This window comes from Narcine bancroftii, chromosome 1, assembly GCF_036971445.1.
Source record: "Narcine bancroftii isolate sNarBan1 chromosome 1, sNarBan1.hap1, whole genome shotgun sequence".
Lineage (NCBI taxonomy): Eukaryota > Metazoa > Chordata > Chondrichthyes > Torpediniformes > Narcinidae > Narcine > Narcine bancroftii.
Window position 1 is genome coordinate 101,190,098 of NC_091469.1, and position 16,329 is coordinate 101,206,426.

Sequence of the window (16,329 nt, forward strand, 5' to 3'; positions counted from 1 at the left end):
TGATTCCTTCTGTGATGTCCTGAAGAATGGAATCCTTTTCAAAGAATCCAGAAAGATGCATTTAATAACCACAGGTGAAGGAGCCAATAGGCGCCAGGTCATTTCTTTAAAACTGAGACATCACCAGTCACTAATTCATTAATGTAGATCCACTACCCGGTAGAAATATAGTTTCAAACCAAATTAGAAACATAAACAAAAGCTTCTAATCTTGAGCTTTGAACTGCGGAGTCCAGAGTATAATGGCATGCGTTGGTGTAGATGATGTCTGTCAAGCTTAGAAGCAGAGCTCAAATTCCTTTAAATTTGGAAAGACTTTGGGAGAGAGACACATGTTGGAAAACAGCACGTGGAGGTATAGACCATTTGGATACTAAAAACGGACACCAGGGCATGGAGAACTTGATAAAGGTAAATTTACAAAAATGCCTTAGGTGATTCAGATTTCTATCACTGCACAATTCAGTGCTGAAGCCAATGAGAGGAAATCCAAATAGGTGACAAATTCAGTTTACAGACTCCCTTCAACAGTAAACCCAACAATAAATAAAAACAGAAAAACCTTTTTTTGTCATCTCACTTTTTTCTTTAATTTTCACATTTGTTTGGTTTTCGTCAGATGAATGACAATGTGGCAATCCTGTGTGGTGGAAGAGTTGGAGCAACAAGAGTACAGCAGAGATCACACCTTCATACCTTCCACATTGGTACTGGTGCCTTCTCTATGACAGAACCCAGAGTTGAAATTGCACAGAACAATATGAGCAACGAAATGTGTTCCTCTGAAATTCCTTCAACGACTTTTTAATTAAGGTATGGACAATTTAAAATATATTAATAATACTATTATTAAACTGCCAAATAAAGGAATCGGAACCAAGTATGTCAACACGTAGGTTACTAGTATTGAATCAGGAAGTTTAGATGCATTTTCTTTAAATCCATTGCACTGTCTTGTCCCTCAATATAGTACTTTCATCAAAATTTGATGGCTTATCCAGTTATCATCTAAGATGTTCATCTAAATGTCTATATTGAAATCAGGGTTCCTTTTAGTCAAAGAAATTTACGTTTATTTGTTCACGAATCAATGAAGTTCATTCCAAGTAAAATTTGAAGATGAGATTAGCAGGTATTCAAAACTGTGAAACGAGTATAAGCTCCGCTTACAGAAAACTGTCCTGTGGATCAAAAGGGGTTGGTGCAGATTTATCTAAATGCTGGTCTGTGCTGTTGGCTTGCAAAGCCATAAATCGTTTAATAAGTTCAGAAATAAATATCCTTTTTCACCAAAAGATTGCCTCTGCCCATCTCCTGTTATAGGTCAATATAAATCACATCCCATGTAGATCAGACTATTCCTGTTACCTCTCAGGAGATGTAAAAGTTACATTTACAAATCACCTCAGCATTTACTCAAAATTTGGTTGCTTCTACAATAGAGGATATTAGATCGGTTTTTTCTTTCCATGCATCCCTTCAGACTTCAGTTTGTATTACGGCTCTGCAGACAAGCTTTGAACATGATCTCATTGGACAATTATGTCTGGCAAGTGGTGGCATATTTAATACTCATGGTGTGGCAGGACGGCATTCAGATTAGGGTTTAAAAACAAAAAAGCTGGGAGCCACTCAACAGGTGAGACAAAGGTTTCCACAGATGCCCCTTAACTTGCTGAGCATTTCCAGCTTTTTCATTTTTTAATTTGGATTTCCTATATCAGTGTAACAAGTGTGAGGAAACTTAATGCAGTCCCTGGTTTTCACTGCCTTATTATTGGTAGATGACATTTAAAAAAATCAGCAGATGCTGCAATCTGGCATTCAACAGAAAATATTACAGAAAGCAGGTCAGGCGGCATCTCGAGAGAAAAACGGAGTTTTTCTTTTGATGATTTCCACTTTTGGCACTCTTTTAAGGATTATAAATTTTAAGATCATTTGATTTGTATTGGGGAATTTTGTCTGAAGGCACTTCATGGATGTTATCTCTTTATTAGGGAAGTTCTTGTATCCCATGTGGACAAAGCCTGGCTCCTCACTCAGCAGGGAGCTGATACCATGGATTCTGAACAGGAGCATCTTACTCCTGCTCAATCACATAACCTCAAGCTCTAGGTCTCTTTGCTGCTTTACTTCCGGCTCAGTTGCTCTCTGCAAATGGTGCAGTAGAGCTTTGTGTACATGCTGGGTAGGTACAGCAGATCCCCTTATACCAATGCTGACGATCAAGGAGATAAACAGTATTGCTCACTACAGTCATGGGGCTTGCAAGGCTCTTGTTATGTCTGCATTGGGCTGTTGATGTAGCCGAGTACTTTGTGGTAAGGAGCCAGGGACACCTAGGGTGTCCCTTGTCTCTAGGATCTATCTTCTGGGCACTGCAGACCACCATCTCATGCAGAATGATCACATCTGGGTGTAGGTCAATGGGATTAGGCAAAAACTAGGGTTTGACACAGACTAGAAGGGCCAATGGGGCCTGCTTCTGTGCAGTATGGATATTGCAATATGGATAGTGCAATATGGTATGGATCTTCTATGATATCATGTGTACTTAGAGAATCACAAAAGATACTGGAATCTGAAACAGAACACAATCTGCTGGAGGTACTCAGTGGGCCAAACAGTTTCAATTGGAACAAAAATGGTCAACATTTTGGGTCAGAACCCTTCATCAAGATGTGTACTTCCTGGATACATGTCATTCACTATGAGCCCATACAGTCACCTGCACATGGGGAGGGAAAGGGGGCAATAAACTTCTTCTGGGCATAAAAAGGCCCAGGTCATTAAGGAATGCCTCTATGGCTATATGAGTGGCATCACTGGGACAAGTACTCATTGGTAAATCTCAATCCCTGAGCAGTCACACTGAAGCAGGAGAGATAACTTCTTCATGAACACATCACCTGCATGAGATTTCTGAAGCAGAGGAGAGCAGCAAATGCAGCAAAGATTTCCTTCAGCCACCCAGGAAAGCCCTGAGTGAGGAAGTTGAGTCAGTATGACCATGACCTCTATGAGGAGAGCAGTTCTGGAACAAGAGAGCGGCCAAGGGTCTTGCCACAGAATGCCACACACTGCAATGACTACAGCCTTGGAAAGTCTGATGTATGAATTTATTGTTTATCAGGGAGGTGAGGGAGCCAGATGAGATCTGATGTCTCTGGAGACTATGGGAGTGGACTCTTTGCTGATGAGTCTGTCCTTGCCCACTGTCCCAGGTTGCCAACACTTCTCTCATAGGAGCTTCCAGTAATGTCACGACTGAGGCACATATAGCAGAAGCATCTCAGCAACAAAATGCTGGAAAAACACTTCCTAATAATGTAAGCCATTCTGTGGATTTCGAAAGATGCAAGATCTTGAAGACTCTTGGAAGGTTAGATGTGGATATGGTTGTAGGGGAGATTTGGGGGGGGGGGGGGTGGGGGGAATGGGTGGAATCTAGAACTAAGGATCAGTATTTGAAATTAAGGGGTCATTTTTTTTAGATAGAAATGAACACATGTTTATTTCTCTGAAGACTGAGTTTTTGAAACCAGCTTTCTTAAAGGACAGTGAAAGCAGGGTATTTTAATATCCCCATTCTCCCTCTTCCCCATCTGTCGGTATCCTTTCCTCCAGCTCTCCATCCCATTCCCTCTCTAGTCACAACTATCTCTCCCTACCCCTGCTTTCTCTTTTTTAAATTCAAATTTAATTTTTTTTCTCGGTCCACAAGCACATGCCACCCAATTATATCCAATTAAACTACCACCACCTGTACCATTTTTGAATGGTGGGAGGAAATTGGAGTGTCTGGGGAAACCCACACAGACACAGGGAAAACACACAAACTCCTTCCAGACAGTGGGGGATTCGAACCTCGGTTGCTGGCGCTATAACAATGTTCCGCTAACCGCTACACTAACCATGCTGCTCATCCCTGATCCACTACTTCTTTCTGACTGTGAGTCTGTGCTCCTCCCCCAAACCCACCCCCCACCATTTTATTCAGACACCTACCTACATTTTGTTCATATCTTGATGAAGGGCTCAAGCGCAAAACATTGGTTATGTATCTTTATCTTTGCTTTCTAAATATGCTGTTTGAAGCTGCATTTCTCCAGCAGTGTGTTTTTATTTGAATATTCTTAAAGGAGAGACAGAAACGTCCTTGAAAAGCAAGGGGTGAATGGTTACCACAGTGTCAGGAATCCAGTGATCCGATTACAATCCGATCTGTCATGATCTTACTACATGGGGGAGCAGGACTGAGAGGACAGGTGATCTACTCCTGCTCTTCATTCATATGTTTGAATAGCCTGCATGTGAGTTCAGATGCTGCCCAATCTGGACTCATAATATGATGACCTCAACAAATTAGTGCAGTATACCCAGGTTGTACTTCCTCTGTTTAATGACTATTGAAGATTGCACCGTACTGTGGTCACATTAGTGTAACCTTTCTTGCAATTTGTAAATTCTTATTATTAAGTAAAAGCCATTACAATTTTTATTCTTTTCAATAATTGAATATCTTTTACTGTTGATGTGTCCAGCCTGATGGAACTTCACTGCATGAAGGCTCATCTAATTACACTGGAGAATGGAGATTTTACTTCCTGAACACTTTTGGGTGTATGCTATTGATTTTGGGCTCCTGATCACAAAAATCACCTTAACATTTTCCTTATCACGTACTGTATTTTTAGATACAACCTATTTTTGTGATTTCCTGTTATATTTTAAGTCTACTTCAAGCATACAAAACCATAAAGTGCAACATGTCATTGAAAATTCATTTTCTGCATTCGCACTTGGACTTCTTCCCTGCTGATCTTGGTGCATTCAGTGACGAACATGATGAAAGGTTTCACCGGGACATTGCGACCATGGAAAAGTGGTATCAGGGCAACTGGAATCCATCAGTGTTGGCCGACTATTGTTGGACACTGACACGAGAGGCATCAGATGCTGAGTACAAATGAAAATCAGCAGCAAAACATTTTTAGATCAGTTGAACTAGCGCAATGTGTCAGCATCATTATGCAATTAAACAGGCTAAATTCAATTAAATTTAATTTAATGTTTCTCCAACTTCCTATGCTATTTAACAAATCTAGAATTATCTTTGTGTTCATAATCCCCAATTTTTTTCAGAAAGACTCCCTTTTGAATAAAATTGTTGTCCATTGTTGTAGCTCCTAGCCCTTCAGTGCCCAATATGGTGATGTACTGAAGCTCACTGTGAATTCATTGTTCATCGGGGAGGTGAGGGAGGCAAGTGGGATGTGATGTCTCTGGAGACCAAGGGTGAGGAGCCTATCCTTGCCCCTTGCCCCAGGTTGCCAACATCTCTGTAATGCTTGCACTCATTAAGAGATGCCAGTTATGTCACCACTGAGGCAGACATTGCAGAAGCAGCTCAGCCACGACTTAGTAAGAAGCACTGGTCTTCGGATAAGTGGAAATTTTGGGGCCCCAGTCTGTATACTGTTGCACAGCAATCACAACAATTGTCTTCTATGCAGTCCTGCTGTTGCCTGATCCAAACATCCCTCACTTGCTTCTTTGCTTCATTCTCTGAAAGTGAATTCATTTTCTCCTCTAGCATTGAGAAGTAAACAGGCACACCTTAGGTCGGGAACATGCTTACCTTTTGCTGGTGCTAAGGTAGAGAATTGCCAGTGACATCCTCCACATGGCTCAGCAACATTCCTGACTTTACATTTTTAAATGTAGACATACAGCAAGGTAACAGGTCATTTCAGCCCATGGGCCTGTTCCGCCAGATTACACCCAATTCATATACAACCCCCAGTATGTTTTGAATGCTGGGAGGAAACTGGAGCACCCGGAGGAACCCAATGCAGACATGGGGACAATGTACAAACTCCTTGCAGACAGCACAGGATTTGAACTCTGGTCCTGATTGCTGGCGCTGTATCAGCGTTGTGCTAACCGCTACACTAACCATGCTGACCTTTGTACGGTGCTTGGAAATGTGTTGGTTGTCAGATGCTAGGGTATCCAACCTCTCCTCTGCTGCATGACCTGGCACCGTGCTGGATGGAGCTGCTGAGCTGAGGGCCTGAATACACGAATTTCCCCTAAGGGTTCTGTTAGCCATGACTGACAATGTAGTGCAGCCACATTCACTTGAAGAGCATCACTGGCCTGAATGGCAAAGCTAAGTGAGAGAAGTGGTTTTTTTACATTAATTCTTAATGTTTCAAGGAATCATCTCATTTTTAAAAAATAATTTTTAAATATTTGAAATAATTTCAAATTTTTTTAAGTATCTTATTAGATTATACTTTTACTAATATCAGAGACACATCGAAACAACAGTAGGACTGACGACACAAACTGTCACTTTGAATGACCCTGCTCCTCATACTCTGTAGTAGCTAGCATTTTTAAAAATTATAATGATACTGCACGGTAACAGGCCCTTCTGGCCCATGAAACCCATGCTACCCAATTACACCAATTAATCTACCAATCCCATATATTTTGGAGTGTGGGAGGAAACTGGAGCATCCAGAGAAAACCCATGCAGGACATGAGGAGAATTTCAAACTCCTTACAGTCAGTGGCTCTCCTCACATTTAACTTTTGCCTGTAATGTTATGTTCAAAATAAAAGCATTGTGACGATGAGGACATTGCATAACATTTAACAACACAAATTCCTTTTCCACATCGTGTACAAGGCTACTGGCAGCTTACATCTCCTGCCGCTGACTTCCTGTGTCCAACTTATCATTTCCATGCAATTCTCCTGCTGATTAAGCAAGACTCTTCAGAGCAGTAAATCCAGTCTCCTGAAGGAAACTTTGTGTTATGTTCACATTTATACTAAAAGTGGAAATTGGAAACAAATAATTTCGCTCATCAAAGCTTAAAAAATAATAAAAAATGCAACAGTAGAATTTATCGTAGTTAATCGTTCAAAGATAATCAGCTCCTCACCATGACAATACTCAAACGTTAACAAGATTGTAGAACCTCAATCCTGCTTGATACAAAACACAGCAAGCTGCCTTCTATTGCTTATTGTCACACGTTGACATCTCCCACTTCCACAATTCTCAAACCCATCCCACGTCCCATTTCATTGTCAAGCTGACTTTGCCAGAATGAAGTAAAGACTATTCATGAAACCACAGAAATCACAAGCTCTCTCAGAATCATATTTATCAAAATAATTGCATTCTGTTTCATTTATAACCGTAGTCACGTATGCTAGCCCCATCAACGTGCCTCCTAGTATAAAACACGACTTTTATTACTGAGACAGGTGATGATCATAGAGAAAACAAATGAGAAAATAGAGTTCAATATCAGAAAACAGGCTTGTAATTTTCTTTCATATTTATGTTAGGCATTGTGATATTCTTTCAAACTGTACCAGGATACAATATTAACTAGCTTAGTTTCATTTTAGCCTTTATAGCTTCTTTGATAATATTTTTCTATTTAACGTCTCTCTCACAGACATAGACATGCCAACATAATAATGTGCTACATGTCCAGCCAGTTCACCTTGATGAGTATTCTCCGCAAGCTAATATCATGTGTCTGATTTATTTCCATTACATCCACCTTACTTACTCTAAAATGCCTGCTTCAATCACAAAATAAAATGCTTTCCCAGAAAGCTGCCTTTTGGTTGTAAACAAAAACTATGGTAGTCTTAAGACATAGAACTTCAGCAACTCGTCCGAATGCAACTCAAGCTTCCGCAATGCCTTGATGACTAACACCTCAAGCTGGCTAACACCTCCCTCAGCCTCCAAATTTCTTGACCAATATTCTGCCCTGGATGAATAAATTTCCTCAATTATGAAATCAAAATTAATAAATAAAATCATATTGAAGCATTTCAGTGAGTTGAGTTTGAGGCCCTCCAGGAAACAGTCCCATGGCAGCCCCTGATTTTTTCCACCTCGAGCTCAAGGGTTGAAGTTAATCTACAGTCAGTCTTGCATCGATTGAGTTACAAAGTTGGCTTGAGGGGATGCATGCCCCATCCTCTTTCTTACTTCCTATGTTCTCTCTCTCTTGTGTTATATTGAGTCTGCGTACCCCAGAGTAATTCTAGTACTGTCAGTCAGCACCTCACTTTTTAAATTGTTATTATTAAAGATACAAGACGATAACGGCCCTTCCAATGCATGAGCCTGAGCTGACCAAATATACCCATGTTACCCATTAACCTAATCCCATATGCCTTTGGAAGCTGGAAGGAAACTGGAGCACCCAGAGGCGACCCAGGAGAACATACAAACTCCTTAGAGACGGCGCTAAATTCAAACCCGAGTGGCTGGCTTTATAATAGCATAGCACTAACCATTATGTTAAATGTGCTGCCCATAAAAAAATATTCCTGATAGTTTGCGATAACAAAATTTTGTTCATGATGGTTTCTAATGTAGGTCTCCTCCTGTAGTTATGCAGTAAATTAAGCTGTTGTCAGTCATGTGACTTAAAGCCTGCATTGGAGTCTGCTTTCTCAAATCCCACTCTTCTAATAAACCTGGAGCTCACATCGTCAAATTACAATATCCCCTCCATGACATTTTGTCAAGGGGTACAGACCTTGACATACATGCTCTTGGGGGAAAGGAAAGCATCTTCAGCTCAGTAACTTGTTACTCAAGTCTCCAATAGTTCAGTGTTTAGAGCACTGGTCTTGAAACCAGTTGTGAGTTCAGTCCTTGCTGGGGTCTCATCCCTGTGAGGAGTGCTGGACAAAGTGGTGACAAATTTAAAGAACTTCATGTATGTTACATTCTAAATGTAGTATTATGTATTAAAGGTTACAGAGAGAAGGTGGGGACGGGGTACTGAACTTTAAGATCAGCCATGATCTCGTTTAATGGCGGAGCAGGCTCGAAGGGTCGAATGACCTACTCCTGCTCCTATCTTCTATGTCTATGTCTAGCTGGAAGAAGAGAGAGTGTTGGTGTTGAAGTGTGTGTCAATCTGAAACCAGTCTTAAATCTGAATAAAGCAAATTATGGAGACATGAAGCATGAGTTGGTGATGGTAGATGGGAAATTATGTTAGAAGGATGGTAAATAATGTCTAACAGTTAAAGAATTAGTTCATGATTTACAAGTGATATATATTAAGGCAAGAAACAATGATATCAGCAATCAGGAAAAGTAAAGGATGGTGTTAGATTGAATGAAAAGGCTTATATGTTTTCACAAAATGCAGTAAGCCCAAGAACTGGAAACATTTCTGAATTCAGTAGAGGAGTATACTTATATAGAAAGTGAAATAGAATTTGAGAATAGGCAAGCAAGCAACGAAAAATAGTAAAAGATTGGGCGGCACAGTTAGCTAAGTGGTTACTGCAATGCTATTACGGCATCAGTGACCCAGGTTAAATTGTAGCACTCTCTGTAACAAGTTTTATGTTCTCCCCATGTCTGCATGGGTTTTCTCCAGAGGTTCCGGTTTCCTCCCACCAAGAACGTATAGGGTTTGTGGGTTAATTGATGTATTTGGGTGGCATGAATTCATGGGCCAGAAGGAGTTGCTACTGTGCTATATATATATATATATATATATATATATATAAATACATTTGAAAATTAAATAAATCCATCTGGCACTTCTCACCAGAGCTGAGCATGTGTCAATACCCACTGAATGGCCTGTATGAGATCCAGGGGCCTCTGCCTCTCTCCATATCAAGTCTGCTGGAGCAACTCAGTCACCATATCAGGTCTTGACCTACCAAAGTGGTACAGAGTTAGATTAGAGCCTTCCAGTAGGTCTACCTCTCTTCTGCCCCTGTTCACCAAGGCACCTACATTGCCTTCATTCTATTAGAGGTGTCTGTAACATTGCACCCCATTTGTGCTTGATAGATGAAAAAGCTTCGGAAGGCAGTGGACAAGCCATTCATCAAGTATACTCAGCCTTTGTATTTATGTGTCTTATCTCATTAAGGTTAATATTCCAGGGGTAACCCCAAGGTTGTAATGATGGAGGTAATCTTGAAAAGCCAAGGGCAAGTGGTTGGATTCTCTCTTGTTGAAAATGTTCATTACTCAGCAATGCTATGGCATAAATGCTACATGATACTTCTCAGCTAAGGCCGTGGTGTGTGCAAGAGGGCCGGCTTTATTATCTGAGCAATGGCAAATGGAAAAGGACATTGTACAATCATTGGCCAACACCCCCACCTTTGTCCTGGTGATGGAAGGAAGGAAATAGAATGAAGGGATATACCACCTGAAGGTGGTTGGGCTGCAGAAGCTGCCCTGAGGAACTCCTCCGGTAAGGGTAAGGTCCTAGGACTACGAGAATTTGTACGTGTGGAATAACTCTCTTGGCTTAGGGAAAACCTTGTGATAATATTGGGTAGTCAGATAGGTTGTGTGCTGGCAGGTATGCTACCTGTTTTTCTACTTGGTGGGTTCCAACCATGTGACTTGTGCAGGTCTATTTCAGACAAATGTTAAATATGGTCTGGAGTCACATCTAGGTCAGTCCAGAAATGCTCCTTGTTCAAATGTTGGCTGAAGTTGTTCTCTAGAGAGCTGAGTGAGTAATTGCAGTCCACAAGGAGACAGCATTGAGAAGTAGCTAGTCCTGCCCTTGTTCACATCAGTTTTAAACTTCTTCCCAGTCCATCTGTGGAGTTATGAATGAAGAATACTGGGGCTATATCAGAATCCTGCAATCTGCTTGTGAAAACACATCCTGAACATATGTAGAGGTACTGTTGAGTTGGGGAGTCTACTCCAAAAGTAGTGGTTTGAGAACAATGATCCTTTTTGTAGGCACCAAACTTTATAGCCTAGTGTGACAGAGTATATAGATATGTTTTGGGGAGATAAATTGGAAAGGTTTGTTAGAGTAGGTCACATACAAACACTTTAAAACAGATCTTATTTAAAATACTGGAGTTCTGCTAATGCTAGACATATCTTCTCCAAAGCTTTTGCAAGAGCTTTGGAGAGTGCCCGAGAGACCTCAATAATGGATTGTTGTTTACAAAAAGGCAACAGATGAAAGATCTTGTCAGGGCCACCTTCTGTCTGAAAGACAACTTGCTGTTCTAAGAGGGTTATGTGGTTTTGCAAGCAGAGAGACAGAGAGGGTCAAACAGGCTTTCTCTCTAAGAGAGAGAGAGACTTCTTCTACAATGTTACAGCCAGTAAGAGCAGCTGGGACTGGAACAGGACAAGCTGATAAGCTTTTCGAAAGCCCCATTTTGGAAGATGGGCTTGTAAGTACTTTGTTCGGGGGGCGTGGCAAGATGGCGTAGAGTCTAGATGTGTAATCTCGACCTCTCTGGCCAGACTTTTAAGTACCCGTTTTTTAACCCTTTGTTTTCAAGTTTAAACTTTTAAAATTTTAGTTTAAAGTATTAAGGAACTATTAAGGCCATTAATGGTAAAAAGATTAAACCTCAAGTGCAGAAGAAGTTACATTTTCAAAGTGTTGAAGATTTGGGACCTAAATAACTTGGTACAGCTTCAGATTTCACTTCTTTAGTGTCTAAACCACAAAGACTGCCTGTGGGAGCTGAAAAAAAATGTCTACTACTCACCAAGTGAAGGATGGCGCTGGAATTATCCGTTCTCTGGAAGAAGGTGCATGTTCCCAGAAGTGGATCCTGATTCTGGAAGCCTTTCGATTTTAATGGAGGGAGCACGCAGGAAGATGACTCCATTGTTTGAAATGCATCAGGAAGCATTTCAACCTGAAGATATCGATTTCCTCTATGATTTTGCAAAAAAAAATGAGCTGTGGGGGGAGACCAGTGTCGACCCCCTGAGGAAGTCGGGGTGCTGTCGCTGGGAGTCCAGACCCTCAGTAAAATCACTAAAATGCCTTTTGTTGAGTTGCAGCAGGAGCTGCAGTTACCTGGTTCTGCCACTATGTCAGAGAAAGCAAGGCTGAGCTTTTCTGAGCTACAATATATGCAGTTAAATGCTGTCATTCAACCTTTAATGAATGAGATGGCCCAAATGAATGCTAGTATAAGTTCAGAATTGAATACAGTTAAAACACGTGTGGAAGCATCTTGTGAAGATTTTTTAAAAATTTCAGTCTGCTTTTTTGGAATGTAAACAGCAAGTGGTTTCTAACACAGAAAAAGTGTTGAAGGTTGAAAAATCAGTTATAGAATTGCGAGAACATGAGAAGGAGTTAGAGAGGAAAATAGACTATTTGAAGAAACAAAGCAGAAGGAATAATGTGAAAATCGTTGGTTTGCCAGATGGTATGGAAGGACAAGATCCTCTTCGTTTTTTAAAGACTGGATCCCACAAGTACTAGGGCAAGACATTTTTCAGGAGGCTTGCTTTTGGAAAGAGCTCATAGAGCTTCAAGAAGAACACCTTTACATGGTCAACCACCGAGACCTGTAATAATTAGATGTTTGAATTATTTGGACAGAGAAGCAATACTTCCACTAGCAGTGCAAAATGCGAGACGACGACAAACTCCATTATTGATTCAGAATAGCAGAGTTTTTTTAAATCCTGATTTGAGTCAAGAGGTCATTCAATGTTAATGTGGATTTAATCCAGTTAAAGAAGTTTTGTGGCATAAAGGTTATAAGTCTACTTTTTGCTACCCGGCAGTGTTGTAGGTGTTTTATGGAGACTATCAATCTCGGTTTTTTGAGAATGATCGTGAAGCAATGATTTTTGCTGATTCATTGCCAGATATAAGAGGACAAAGACGTAGTCCACCATTGTCTCCTAAAGAAAAATCTGGTTGTTCTGGAAACGGAAGAAATGGCAGAAATGGGAAAAACGGGAATGGAAAGAGTCCAACTTCTTTTGAAATGGGATCTCTGAGTTTGGAATCTCTTGGATGAATAGAAGAATTTTCTTATTCTTATTTTACTTTTTGTGTTATTATATTTTGATGTTATTCTTTTTTTGGCTGGGGAGGGAGAGATTTGCTCTAAGTTCTACTCGTCATCACCCACTGGTGGGTGACCTACACCCAATTTTTGTTTGGGGATTACTACCTTTTGGTAGTTTTTTTGGTGGGGGGGATTTTTTTTTTTCATTTTAGTTAGCTTTTAATTTGTGTTTTTTTTTTCTCCTATTGCAGGGCCTATATACGTTGATTTGAGTTTTCATATAAAGATATTATTGGTATTTAGTAATATTAGTAGATATGTCAAAGTTGAGGTTTGTTACTTTTAATGTTCTAATGTTCGAGGTTTAAACAATCCGATCAAGCGTAAGCGTATATTAAGAAAATGAAAATTGATGTTGCTTTTTTACAAGAAACACATTTGAATGTCAAAGAAAGTATGAAATTGAAGAGGGACTGGGTAGGGCATGTATATTCTTCTTCATTTAATTCCAGGGCTAAAGGTGTAGCAATTTTGATACATAAAAATGGAGGAAGAGGCAGGATGTATTCTTAAATTGAATTGTAAGATTTTTAGTGAATTTTGGACTTTACTTAATATTTATACCCCAAATGTAGATGATGAAATATTTATTTCAGATGCATTTTTATATCTGGGTCAGGCTAATGATAATATTTTAGTTGGTGGTGATTTTAATTGTGTTTTGGAACCTTTATTAGATAAATCTCCAAAGAAAGTTAAGAAATCTAAAATGGCAGTTCAGGTTCAAGCGTTGATGAAAGATCTTAATTTAGTAGATATTTGGAGACGTCTTAATCCGACAGAGAAAGATTTCTCCTTTTATTCATCTAGACATGAATCGTTTTCAAGGATTGACTTTTTTTAGTATCGGCACATTTACAAGGGAAACTACAACAAGCAAAATATAAAAGTAGGGTGATTTCAGATCATTCTTTGCTATACTTTACATATGCAACTTCTGAGAAAATTCAAGTGGCCTATCGTTGGAGGTCATGCCCAGCGCGGAATGCCACACTGACCACCGGCTGGTTCGCTGCAAGCTCAACTTTCACTTCAAGCCAAAGCCCAGGAACAGTAAAGCCCCCAGAAAGAGGTTCAATGTTGGAAACCTGCAGTCAGACGAAGTGAGAGGAAACTTCCAGGCAAACCTCAAAGCAAAGCTCGAGGATGCAATCCGCCTCATGGACTCGTCCCCTGAAACCCTCTGGGATCAGCTGAAGACTACCATACTGCAATCCACTGAAGAGGTACTGAGCTTCTACTCCAGGAAAAACAAGGACTGGTTCGACGAAAACAGCCAGGAAATCCAGGAGCTGCTGGCAAAGAAGCGAGCTGCCCACCAGTCTCACCTTACAAAGCCGTCCTGGCCAGAGAAGAAACAAGCCTTCCGTCGTGCATGCAGCCATCTTCAGCACAAACTCCGGGAGATCCAAAATGAGTGGTGGACTAGCCTCGCCAAACGAACCCAGCTCAGTGCGGACATTGGCGACTTCAGGGGTTTTTACAAGGCTCTAAAGGCTGTGTACGGCCCCTCACCCCAAGTCCAAAGCCCGCTGCGCAGCTCAGATGGCAAAGTCCTCCTCAGCGACAAGATCTCCATCCTCAACCGATGGTCAGAACACTTCCAATCTCTTTTCAGTGCCAACCGCTCAGTCCAAGATTCCGCCCTGTTCCAGCTCCCTCAACAGCCCCTAAGGCTAGAGCTGGATGAGGTCCTCACCCGGGAAGAGACATATAAGGCAATTGAACAACTGAAAAGAGGCAAAGCAGCAGGTATGGATGGAATCCCCCCAGAGGTCTGGAAGGCTGGCGGCAAAACTCTGCATGCCAAACTGCATGAGTTTTTCAAACTTTGTTGGGACCAAGGAAAACTGCCTCAGGACCTTCGTGATGCCACCATCATCACCCTGTACAAAAACAAAGGCGAGAAATCAGACTGCTCAAACTAGAGGGGAATCACGCTGCTCTCCATTGCAGGCAAAATCTTTGCTAGGATTCTCCTAAATAGAATAATACCTAGTGTCGCCGAGAATGTTCTCCCAGAATCACAGTGCGGCTTTCGCGCAAACAGAGGAACTACTGACATGGTCTTTGCCCTCAGACAGCTCCAAGAAAAGTGCAGAGAACAAAACAAAGGACTCTACATCGCCTTTGTTGACCTCACCAAAGCCTTCGACACCGTGAGCAGGAAAGGGATTTGGCAAATACTAGAGCGCATCGGATGCCCCCCAAAGTTTCTCAACATGGTTATCCAACTGCACGAAAACCAACAAGGTCGGGTCAGATACAGCAATGAGCTCTCTGAACCCTTCTCCATTAACAATGGCGTGAAGCAAGGCTGCGTTCTCGCACCAACCCTCTTTTCAATCTTCTTCAGCATGATGCTGAACCAAGCCATGAAAGACCTCAACAATGAAGACGCTGTTTACATCCGGTACTGCACGGATGGCAGTCTCTTCAATCTGAGGCGCCTGCAAGCTCACACCAAGACACAAGAGCAACTTTTCTATGAACTACTCTTTGCAGACGATGCCGCTTTAGTTGCCCTTTCAGAGCCAGCTCTTCAGTGCTTGATGTCCTGTTTTGCGGAAACTGCCAAAATGTTTGGCCTGGAAGTCAGCCTGAAGAAAGCTGAGGTCCTCCATCAGCCAGCTCCCCACCATGACTACCAGCCCCACCACATCTCCATCGGGCACACAAAACTCAAAACGGTCAACCAGTTTACCTATCTCGGCTGCACCATTTCATCAGATGCAAGGATTGACAACGAGATAGACAACAGACTCGCCAAGGCAAATAGCGCCTTTTGAAGACTACACAAAAGAGTAAGGAAAAACAACCAACTGAAAAACCTCACAAAGATAAGCGTATACAGAGCCGTTGTCATACCCACACTCCTGTTCGGCTCCGAATCATGGGTCCTCTACCGGCATCACCTACGGCTCCTAGAACGCTTCCACCAGCGTTGTCTCCGCTCCATCCTCAACATTCATTGGAGCGACTTCATCCCTAACATCGAAGTACTCGAGATGGCAGAGGCCGACAGCATTGAATCCACGCTGTTGAAGATCCAAGTGCACTGGGTAGGTCACGTCTCCAGTATGGAGGACCATCGCCTTCCCAAGATCGTGTTATATGGCGAGCTCTCCACTGGCCATTTGTCAGAGGTACACCAAAGAAGAGGTACAAGGACTGCCTAAAGAAATCTCTTGGTGCCTGCCACATTGACCACCACCAGTGGGCTGATATCGCCTCAAACCGTGCATCTTGGCGCCTCACAGTTCGGCGGGCAGTAACCTCCTTTGAAGAAGACCGCAGAGCCCACCTCACTGACAAAAGACAAAGGAGGAAAAACCCAACACCCAACCCCAGCCAACAAATTTTCCCCTGCAACCGCTGCAACCATGTCTGCCTGTCCCGCATCGGACTTGTCAGCCACAAACGAGCCTGCAGCTG

General features: G+C 41.7%; 1 protein-coding gene across 1 annotated transcript in view; it reads right to left on the minus strand.

The window, feature by feature from the left end:
* LOC138741150 (glutamate receptor ionotropic, NMDA 1) overlaps window positions 1-16,329 on the minus strand; it is a 143,131-nt gene that overhangs the window by 7,065 nt on the left and 119,737 nt on the right. The window lies entirely within an intron of this gene.